The sequence below is a fragment of the Ischnura elegans genome, chromosome 11 (assembly GCF_921293095.1).
Source record: "Ischnura elegans chromosome 11, ioIscEleg1.1, whole genome shotgun sequence".
Taxonomy (NCBI): Eukaryota; Metazoa; Arthropoda; class Insecta; order Odonata; family Coenagrionidae; genus Ischnura; species Ischnura elegans.
The window spans coordinates 13,815,198-13,827,864 of NC_060256.1; the positions used below are offsets into that span (position 1 = coordinate 13,815,198).

General features: G+C 37.2%; 1 protein-coding gene across 2 annotated transcripts in view; it reads right to left on the reverse strand.

Moving 5' to 3' along the window:
• LOC124167555 (GTPase-activating protein skywalker) overlaps positions 1 to 12,667 on the reverse strand; it is a 141,201-nt gene that overhangs the window by 127,257 nt on the left and 1,277 nt on the right. The window lies entirely within an intron of this gene.

Consider the following 12,667-nt stretch of genomic DNA (forward strand, 5'->3'; position numbering starts at 1 on the left):
CATTCAGGCAAGGATTCCCTCGCACGGGTGTAAAGGCCGTTTTACACGGGGCACGGAATTGCGCAGGTTAGAGCTGCATTAATTTCTAAATTCGCGTGGAATTGCGCAAATGCATGAACGAAAATAGAACAGGGGCTATTTTGCCGTCTCGCATCCACGCATTCTCGCATGTGTTCTAGCAATTCACCGCTTTTCACAACGCAATTTTGATTGCGCCTTCGCACGTACGTCAGATTGCGCAATTCCGTGTACCGTTAAAAACGGCCTTAAGAAAAGAACTAAACCTTTTTGATCGATACGCGAGGAGTAGCTGGGAAGGGAAGTTAGACATATTTAAACAAATGAAAGATCGTAGCACTTTCCACAAAGTTTTTTTTTTACTGCGTACAACACGTTTCGGCTCACTGAGCCATCATCTGGTACCAGATGATGTCTCAGTAAGTGCTACGATATTTTATTTATTTAAATTCAATATCGTATTAAAATCAAATCAGTTGATCGAAAATTTCACCCTTTGACAGTCTGTCAAACAAAAAAGTCAAAAAAAGGAAAAATTTTATAATAAAAATCATGATAACATAGGGATATGATTAAATATATCTTGTGTTTAATTAAACTATTCAAATTACAGTGGCGGCTTCACTTAGGGCATAACTTATGCACCAAACATTAAAACTTACGCCACTTTATAACCAAAAATGATGAACAAAAAGTATTTCAACTTAATAGTCAAAAAGTATTACAACAGAGGGTAAGACTATCATTTCTCTTTCTAGTATCCCGAAAGAAAGAACCTCATAGGCCAATAAACGGAGCTTCGCTATTCACAACTTAACCGCACCAACCCCATACGTCAACTATGGCATAAGAATCACCTGAGGGCTGTCTCGACAAGGCTTCTTAATTCATACTGGTGTTTTACAAGTACGAGAATTAATAGAACTAGCCTGACTTCTTAAGGCCCCAGGTTCATGCGAGAGTTCAAGGATATAACACTGTGCAGAAACTGTCCGGCTTCGGGCTCACCTTGGCGAAATATTCTAAATGAAAGGTGAAAAAAATATATATACAGCAAAAATAATTCACTTGCGCCACGATAGCCACGATGCAACTAAGAGAGCCAAAGATACAAGCGAGTAGTACGTTCCGAAATGTGGCAAAGGGGTTGACCAATATTTGCTTTCGGTTTGCTCATGATTTGGAGGAATTGAAAGGCGATCACCATATTTATGACAGCTAACGGAGAGTGCATACATATTTCCTTAGTATCTCCAAGAAATAAAAAATATATAACACATAACACCACCATTTACGCCCGTTAATCAAACAAAATTCGACGAATAATGCAAGAAAAACCTATGTCTTCATACAATTTATACAGTAACCTGCTTACGTTAATAAGACTAAAATTACTCCTAGAGAATGAGTCCAAATAACATCGTCGGAATTGTCAAACAAAATAGGAAATTTATATAATTAAAAGAAAAGTTATTCCGCAGCAATGACATATATCTATGAAAATATCGACGAAAAATCGATGAAAATATCGACGCGCGATAGATGTAAAATTGCCCTAAGGAGGTTCACAGCATCGGAGACGTAAATATTAGCCAGAAATACAAACTATGACGCGGGTACACCCAACAGAGAATACCGCTGGATATCTTGAATATATTTCAAGACTTTTAACATGTTGAACTTCATCAAAAAAATAGACCTCACGACGCTTTTTTACCCCACATTACTCGAAAAAAGCTCGCAATGGTCTTTACATCGGCGATCCCAACAATGAACAACTGTACTAGCACGAACACACATGCCCTGGAGAGAGGTGACTTGCCAAGGAGGGACACTTGAGCCCATGACCTTCGTTTCAGCAGGCGAGGACTTGACTCGTCTCCACCTATTCCCAATTACAATTATTTTCGAATCTCCAACGATCAGTTGGAATTGGACGTATTTTTTGCGGACTAATGGACTCCCACAAACTTCGGCATGCCACGCCGTAAATCACTGAGCCATCGAAGGCGAGGACTTCACCCATACCCACGCCTGAGGGGTAAACAAAAACTTCGCACCCCTTACCATGGGGTCTAGACAAGAGGAGGAACCAGTCCGTCCCCTTGAAACTTGATTGATGTAGCCACTTTGGACGCATTTCTATCTGTTTTCAAAAATGTCCACAGAGCAGCGATGACAGCAAAACGATCCAAGTTCAAGTCTTATTTCTCTTGATTCCCATGTTGTTCGTTATATACATTAATGATCTCTGCTCCCGCATTAGCAGTAAAATACGTTTATTCGTTGACGACGCTGTCATCTATCGCGAAATTAGCGATTATTAATCGGTAGTCCCAACCTCGTTAGAGCACTTCATTTTTTTAAAGTTGTAAACGGCTGGTGTCCTAACACCCCCTGCCACACGCCTTTTAGGCGGCTCGCGGGGTATTATGTAGATGTAGATTTGTAGTACCGCAGTTACCAGCCAATATGGCTGTCTCTGAGCGTTTCGCTAGATAAATGTTTAAATATTCACAGGCATAATAAAATTCACTTTTTATGAGTGGTAATCTGAGTCATGGCATAAGGCATGTTCTAACACCCCCAGCCACACGCATTTTACGCGGCTTGCGGAGAAGTATGTAGATGTAGATAAGTTTTTTAATTGGGGTTAGGGATGTGGGTTGAGTAATGGGGAAATTTAGGGTATCGATATTAAGGTTTTTTAGGCGGTTCGTAGTCCCAGAGATGACTTAACAGAGACTTATTGGTGGCAGCACATGATTTTGAAAATTTTGGTGGACATATTTCAGATTTTTCAAGATGGGCGATATTTTCAGATCCTTAAGAATGTTTCAATTGATTACGAACCAAGGAGCGCCGCTGATTGGCCTGACAATTTGTTTTCTGCGGTCTGGATTATGTTATGATGCGCGTACCCCTATGAAAAAATTGTATAAACCTGTTTCAAAATTTTATACAATTTATACAATTGCCATGGCAATGTATAAGATTAATTCCAACATTGAACTTTAGAAGTGTATCTCCAATTAAAATAGAGATTGCGGATACGAAGTATAAAGAGAAAAGGGGACGTACTCTAACCACGGACAAGTTAGAACACATGATGATGATAGTGGCCTTAGCCAACCGAAAAACCGGTTTCGGAGATGTTAATTTTTATTTTTATTGGCTTTAGGAGTTAAAAATCTGAAATTCATTTCACCCAATAGAAGCTCCAAAAAAATTATTTTAAATCCCAATATTCACAATACAATACTTCAAAACGTGAGGAATAGTGTTAGAAAGTTGTGAATTTGATACATCACTTAATTAAAGGCATGGTTACATGGTACATTAACACGCACGAGTTAATGCCTAAATGTACACATAAACGCGTGCATGGACACGAAAATGCACCGCGTAACTAACCTATTTGAGCGAACGCACGAACAGGAAATAGAACATGTTCTAATTTGGTTCATGCAATCGTACATGTCCCGTTCTCCGATACACCAAAATCGTTCATGCATTCACATATTTACTCTTACGTGCTAATGGACCGTGTAATCAGGCATTAAGAATAGAAATTTCGGTCAAAAGCTCTAAGCACAACTTTTTCCGAGAAATTGTGATCGCTCTGCCTGCCCACCACGCTATTGATGAAATTTTTAAACCACTTTAAATGCGCAGATGGTGACATCATATCAAAAGGTCCACAGAAAGAATTCTCTACTGCGATATTCTGCCCCACCATAGTATGGCTGAGGAAAAGATCACTCGCATTTAATATTCCTTGCAAAAAGAATGGGAGAAAGATAGCAATACTGGAAAGGGCTTCAATACGGGGAAGGATGCCGTAGACCGGTCCCGAAGACTAAAATAAAACACTAAAAATATACAATCAACAACTTAAGGCTTTTAAATTAACGTTTCCATAAGCTATACGACGACGTGAGATGAACAATATAAACATAGACATAAAATTTAGCAGAAGAGTACAATAATTATCCAATCATATAATCTAAGGTTAAGTAAATTCGGATTAAATAAATGAGTCAATAATAACCACGCAATGAAATGCACTTTAATGAAGCCAAAACGTAAAAACTCAACATGGACACGCAGAAATAAGTTAAAAGAGTTTTCAAGGAATAATAGTTTAACTTTCCAACTGGATGTTCGTCTACACCACGCACAGAAGGAATTCCAAGAACCGCTACTGTATAATATAATGCTACTGCGGAGCATAGAAAAACAGGAACAGCATGACCGAGCTATGACACAAAATTAATTTGTAAAGAAACATTAATTAACAGGAAGAGCCATTTCGCAGCACTTTCCAGCTAATATTGCAATCAAATTATTATTACTAATGGGTGCGGTTTAGAATTAAACTCACAGAAGGTGTATTCTGTAAAGTATTCAAAACGTGGACCGTTTACAAGACGAAAGATATAATAACAAGTCATATTAGGCGACGATAAAATATAATTTGCATACGATTGTCAATCTTTCATCGGAAAGGAAGAAATGGTGATTTTTCGGGCAGGATTTATATAAGTTTTTAATACCGGGCCGACTCCGCACGTTCTACTGCCGTGCATTTCACATGTGCAATGAAATGCGTATAACTCTAAGGATAATATACATGGAAACGTCACTTCCAGTAAGAACCGGAAGTAAAATTTCGGTTACATATAGCCTACGGTTCTCTAAGAAATGCTATTGTTTGAATTATCTCTGTCAAAAATTAGTGCAACCCTTCAGCAGCTGAAGATGAAGGAGCATACATACCTTGGAGCTGACAAGCACAGCTTTTTGGAAAAGTCTCGATAAAAGTACGAAATTTGAGACTGCAAAATTATTTTCAAGCTGATGACCTGTTTCCCCTGTTACGACGTTATCAGATACCTAAGTAATGATCAATGTTTGTAGGATAATGGTTAAACAGACAAAACCGGTTATAACCTTGTAATGAGTAGTGGAACTCTGGAGTGTTGAACTCAAAAGAGGTTAGCGCTTTTTTTTATTCCGTCAACCTTAGATTGAGGCAAACCTAGATTCCGTTTGTCTTAATTTATCTGTAGCATAATGGAGAAAAATATAGCTTAAATAAGCCAATTATTCACAAAATGGCGCTTCAAGTTCATGACCACGTACCAATTATTAATTTCGAATAGAAAAACTGCGATTGTCACTAGGATCGCCTGATCACTTCAATTCCTTACATCAACACCAAAGATGTCATTCTTCTCTCTATTCAACAGCAAGGATCAAATCTTAATTAACCATGAGAAGAGACCCTTCATTATAATCAGTTTATGCGCATTACTCAGGGTTCCAACAATTCCTATATTTTAGATCCTTCGTAACTAGGGATGGTCGGATCGGATACCTCGGATCCAAATATCCGCGGATATTGCCCTTCATCGGATACATCGGATCCAAACTCGCGGAAGACATTGGATCTGGATCCGAAATTTTAAATAATAGCTTCAGTGCATGCAACGCCCCATAATCGTGGAAAGAGTTCCGATTCTCTCTTCGAATGCGCCGTCGCATGCGATTCTTGTCCTACTCATGAACCGTTTTGTTTGAAAGCTCTCGCAGAGGTTAAGTAGGAGAATTTCAGCCGTGGAAAATAAAAAAGGCAAAATACGACTGGCACATAGTGCGACTCTTCCCAAGAGATTGAACAATCATCGGGGGAATCTCAGCGTCAGGAATTTGAAAATGCATTTGGATCCGAAAATATCCGATCCGAAAGATCCGACTCCGAAAATCAAGGATCCGATCCGAATCCGGATCCGAAAAAAAATCCTGGATACGTCCATCCCTATTCGAAACACAAATTCTTTCCCAAATAAATCCTCTTTTATAATGGCATATGCCTAAAATTCTATGCAAATAGTCCTACGCCAGAAAATAGCACATTGAAATACGTATTTTTATCGCTTTACAGTACGACCCTTTTTAAAATTGCACTTGGGTATCCTTGAAAGGCAATGATAATATTATGTCTTCCATTAAATTTCAAGTTTAATTAATTCTTAATATCATTATTTGTACAATGGTTTTCTACTGTTTCGGGATAGATTGCAGTACATTCAAGATTTTCCTTTTCGAATAGCAATTACTAATCGCATATTGACTTCAAATCCTCCTAATAAGCATAATAAGTCGATGCGGTTCTATGCGTCACATCGCCATTTATAGGCTAAGATAATAGGAAATTAATTACTCAAGAAAGGAAACATTCTTTTCATCTTCACTAATCGACATGCCCTTTTCCTAAACGCTTAGATAATATCCTCATCCAACCCGCAGGCCCATCTACACGAGACTTCGCTGTACCACAACCAAAAAATTGTACTGTGTATTAATTTCCAGCCAATTTTACTTTCATGAATCCAAAAATATAAAAATAAAAGAAAATGAATTTAACATCACCAAAAATAGGCAAAAACAAATAAGGATTATAAAACCAAAACGAAAAAGATAAAAGATTGTACACTAAGCGGGGACAAAGGAGACTTGAGTTTTTTTACACTCCAGTTACGAATCTCTCGAGAAAAAAAAACACATTTCGCATAAATGCCACATTACTTGCTTTACGAGAAATGCACGAAATTAATCTTTGCTCGAAACAGGCAGGCATGCGCATCGATTTAAAAATAAAAAAAGAAACCCTTAACTCATTCACATCGAGCACGGGCTCACCGGATACAGACTAAATTGAGGATTCACGGAATTACAGCTGACAGGGGATTGAAAATTTTGCAATTTGGCGCAAAATAAAAGCTGTCGCAAGCGTTCCTGCAAAAAAATTGAAGTTACCTCTTCAGCCACGGTTGACAACATTCAACCGGTCACGACCACATGGGACGCACACGCTATAAATGGCTCTTTCACGTTCGTCATAAAAAAACTCAAAGCAGTGAAAGTCTCCGATTAAAACTAATTTCCCGTTGTTTTAAAAATGAAATTCACCTCGTCCTGGATGCCATTCAATAAAATACAACACATTCGCGGATGCGTGCCTGCAATAAATAAAATTTCCGAAAGTTCCAAAAATAATGGCAAAGGTTAATGGAAACTCAGGATAAATATGAACATGCCACTCAAGTATCAATACCGTGGAATTTCAAAAGCGGAGTAAGACCTTCTCGATTAGAAACTAGAGCAAAAGATAAAAAATTAAAAGAAAAAAAAGCTCAGCAGGAGTGTTTTGAGCGAAACGAACTTTTTGCCGGGTTTTACGTCAGATTAGATAAACCTAGCAGTACACTTGTATTCCGCCCGTCGTTTTCACTGTTTTGGCTGGGTTTTTACCACTCACCTTAATGCTAATTTTTGACCAGAGAAAAAATAGAAAACATAAAGTACCTAAGTATCGATAAATACATAGATTGAGAAAAGGAGCCGATGAGTAAGGTGGTTCTACAATTTTAGATTTAAAATTAAGCTGGGAAATTGTGTCGAAATCACATCAACTCTAAACAGGCATAATTATATTCGCCGACGTATCGGAATGTTTCGATACCCATACATACGAAACAGCAGAGGCTGTAAGAATAATTTTCAAATTATCGTTATGGCATAAACACTTTTACGCGAGATGACGATTTTGGCAATGCCCAGTTGAGAAATTTTATATAAAAAATAAAATTCCCTCAACTGCTATATTATATCACTCCGACCATCTACCTTTTTATTTTGCTTACATTAGATTGATTCGAGAACGAATCTTTTAGATTTATGAGTAATTTAAGAGGTTAATATCGTTCCGAACATATTTATGATACGATGCAGTAGGAATTAAGAGAGAAATATTATATTCAATTATTTTCAAAGCTCTACAGCGCGACCAATTTTATACCCTTTCATTGTTTTCCTTAATCCATTATTGTGAGGGTACGAATTCCAAATTCAATCCAAAAACTGATACATACGGAAATGTCCATATACCACCACTTGAGTCAATCCAGAAGTCACGGTTGCTTTAAAGTCATTCTCCGTGTCTATGAGAAAACAATTACGTAGCAAAAACATTATCATTCGACTAGTCAAAATAACAGTTCTATTCGTGGACACACAAGTATTTACCGACGACACAATTCTATGAAGAACGTAAAAGGGTGAAGAATAGACATTGGCGATGATGCAAGCGCAAACTGGATGGCAACTTTTATTGCGCAAGATAAAAGTTGCCATCCAGTTTACGTAAAAATTACGATTGAACTCTTGAACGTAACTTGTTCGAATATGAGCTCTGCGGCCCATGAAATTAGAACATTTAGAAATCCAACAACTGAGATCAAGATTTATTTACACCAAGAGTGAAATATATCGTGGAAAAACATTTGGCTTCGCCAGGATTCGAGCCCGGATATCCCTATAGCCGGTCAAATCACAGCTACCATTTGCATCAGCAAGCCGGAACCCCAGCACGAGATTACGTAAGGAGTTACTTGTTTCAAGTTCTCTGTGCTTCATGTTTCATGTGCTTTGACATCAACAGATCGATGTACATTAATATGAAAGTGAAGGCACAAGCCGATAGAAATTTAAAAAAAATCAGGGGTACCTATTTCAAAGAGTAATCCGTGAAATTATCTATTAAAGAAAATTACGGGTAAAAGTCCCGTCTGGGCTGTAGCGTGCGAACGGAATTTCAGGAGTAACTGTACGCACCGGGATCGTCCGTTTGGCTGTTTTTTCCACATTTTCCCGGCAATATTATCAGAGGTGTGACATATAAATCGGAGGTGTCTAATACATGGGAAACACTGAGCAGTGGTCATCAATTTCGGTCAGTGAAATTTAAGCTGTTGTGTTGTTATCAACAGCTCAGGGATAGACTTGTAAAAGCTCTCCTCCGACGTGCTATAATTCTATGAGATGCGATTCATAAAATTCGCTCATCAAAATTATAAATATTATCGCCAAACATTCGAAACGACAAGCGCTGGGGTGAAAAAAAATCATGACAGGGTAAAGACTTGAAACATTCGAGTTCAAAACGACTTCAGACCATTGGGTAAGATAGGACTGGTAAGGGCACAGTACGTTCTCATTGGTCGAAATCTTATCTATAACCATGAATATTCCCAGTAAAATTGCATGACGAGTATATGCATCACAAGCGATAAGTTATAGAAGTAAAATTGGCCATGAGAGAAACTAGTCACAAAAAACTTGTAGATAAGTATCGATCCTCCAAACCACAACTTCCTTATCTGCTGGGAACCAGATTTCCGTCCTGGAAATATTATGAGTGATCCATAAGTGAAACGAAATATATTGAGGCATAGCATTCGAGTCCACATGTAAATGCATTCTATATCTTATCACTGATCGGAATTCGTACCTCAGTATTTCTCTAAATTAGCTTATTTCAATGAAGGCAAAATACTAATTGATATGTGTGATCCCCTTATTATTGTCAAGACATTCAGCGATAAATTATAATATTGACCCCATTTATAACAACTGCAAGTGAAAAAAAATACTTTCATTAACATAAGCAGAGATCGAATGATAACACTTTTTAGTTCACAACGTGATTAAGCACTAACTTCAACAGTGATGAACACATTATCGAGGAGGTTGAAATAAAAGCTTTCAGCTGCTAAGTTCACTTAACTGTGGTTTAACTGCACCACAGTGTGATCTCCACCAAAAGATGCCTCGGACGACATACCTAAGCACATGACACTTATAAGTTCAACAGATTTAGGCTTCAATTGGTGGAAGTTAGACATATTTAAATAAATAAAAGATCGTAGCACTTTTCCACAAGAATTTTTAATGCGTACAACGGCTTTTCGGCTATTTCGGCTTACCAGATGATGGCTCAGAGAGCCGAAACGCGTTGTACGCATTAAAAAGTCTTGTGGAAAAGTGCTACGATCTTTTATTTATTTAAACATGACACTTTTGATTGTTTCACAATTATAAACCAACTTTTCTATTTATTCGCAAGCTTTATATATCCCTCTCCTTTTCAAATCCTAAACAACAGCAAAATTGGAAGTGTGTTTATGGATTGAGCCTTCGTGAAAATTAAACCTACTAATTTTCTTTCCACTTTTACAACAATATTTTCACAACAGGAAATGGAGTAACATTATGCAAAAGTTTTTTCAGCTTAATATAGAAACTGACTGCCACCAAAGTGACTATATTTTTAAATGCAATACATAATGCCAATACTTTATGCAATAAAATGCCAATGTTAAAATTTTATACCATGATTAGCTAGGATATTGGCTAATTCTAAGGCCAAGAGGAGAGTTCACTGTGAGGGCTTGGCATGACTTCCTGGTAAAGGCAGAAATTTTTGGTAGTAGTCTGACACTACTTTAAGCTTGCACATAAAATATATTACTCCTTGATGATTTTTTTAATCCATTAACATAAAACTGTAGGACACAAAATATATTAACGGTATAAATATCTTTACTTCAATCATATGCATGTATAGGACAGTGCCAGAAAAACGTTAAGATAAAGGAGTACATATTAGGAATAGATAATCATGTGACTCTACCTAAAAACGCTGCATTCATACATAGTGGCAGATGTCCTACATTACGCATGATTAACTGTACCTTCTTAGTTGACAACCAAAGTATGTCCCCAAACCCTTGCCCATCTACAGCATGTAAGGTTATCTCTAAAATAATATTATCAGTTCAAAAAAATGTTCTCCTCCTCCTTAAAGCATACTCCTCATTCCTTGCTATTTTAAAGAGAACCCTCCCTCTTTCTTCAAGTTGGTAAAATAGTTACGCATGACCACTTTCTCTAAAATGAAAAAATTGCCTAAGTACAATTCCTTAACCCTTTTAGTGCCAGGGGCCGATCCATCGGCCCGGGTAGTATATGCGAAGAGTGCCAAGGGCCGATCTATCGGCCGGGCTTATTTTGCACTGATGCGGTTTATTTTTTGAGCTTCCTATAGATTTTGTCTCTATTTTTTTGTATCTATCATGCTTTAACATACCCGTAAATATTGAGAGTCAACGAAAAAAAAATTAGTTTCAGAAAATGCATATTAGGCTTTATATATTTTTTTTAGAGCAAACCTACAAATTCAGCAGCATAAGGCCTGGCATTCTTCAGCAAACCAGGAAAAATGGGCTGGGACTAAAAGGGTTAATAACTGATGAATGAAATATTTGAGACTGGTTGAAACATAGCGAAGTAGAATAGATGTTGACGAGTAAGAAGGATACTCAAGTGTATTATTACAGCTTCTTCACAATGAGTGATCCTCTCCTAAACCTTTCTTACCAATTTTATATTATAAAGAGACTCCACCCCTATGGTGGTAACTAGTCTCGACAAAACTGCTCGGAGAACAGCCATTGAGTGGAGTGTTATGTCCATCTGTTATGACATTAAGCCATGATGCCCTGGCTATTTTCCATTTCAAACTGACATTCCTGCTGCTAACCTCAACCCTTCCTTACACCATGCCTTATACAGTTTGAGATAAAGGAGAGCACTAAGCAACAACAGAACTGAAAAAACACACATTGCTATGTTGCTATGATTTCTATGTTCCTTAACTCTTCCCACCAGCTTTCATGTAAGGGCAAAGCCCCAATTCCAGGTCAACTCCCCACGGTTAATAGATAACAATCAAATCAAGAGTCAACTGGATGTAATAAAACATCTGGTGCATCAGGATTGTATCACCCCGCCGAAGCACAGCATTAGATTTTTTATAAACAGATTCGAGCAACCTCCTCATTATGTCTTAGGTTAAGCTAAGCAAGTGTATTAGCAATGTGCACAATTAAAATGGATCAAGATAATAATTTTTCAAATCATTCCGAAGGAAAGTAAAAAATTCTGATTTTAGATAAAATATACTTAAGACTTCATTGCCTACACAGTCATTGGAATAGTTTCCCTGCTTACATAGACTCCATTTACAATAAAGGCACTTCTTCAGCATAAAGTAAAAATTACGACATACCCTACTTAAATTCATGTGACAACTAATGAGAAATGTACTGATTTACAAGAAATTTTAAGATTAATTTACTAAGAAAAGAAATTATTCAGCTCCATGAAGGAAGGACACTTTTGTACTCATTGGGTTCTGTTATAAAGGTCTCTTGAGGTTGAAAAGGATCTCAATGTAAATATAATCATAGTAGAGCACATAAAGAGTACACTATGGCCGACCACCATTCATGATCAAAGGAGGGACAGTTTTGGATATCACAAATCAACATCATTCAACTGCTTCTATCACACTGCGGAGCACAATATTACAAAGTATGCACCTATATGACTTTAACTAAACAAGAAGAAAACTTATTCATAACTGTGAGTTCACATTGAAATTAAATTGAAAATATATAGTTACATTAACTGACAACATCACAGTCATGATCCCAGGAAAAACCAATTGAAAGTGCATCACTTGCCATTTCAAGTAACAAGCAAGTTGGTTAACGTCACTAATAACGGCTGTAACTAATAAGATCAGGATTCCTACCACTACAGTCAATAGATTTAATAAGCAAAAATAATAAATACATAAATAAGGTAGAACAAATTTCAATTGCTGACACAAAACAGTGATTTTTTTCTCCCAATTTAGACATCAAAGGTAAAACGATGATCTTACGAAACAAATATCCTT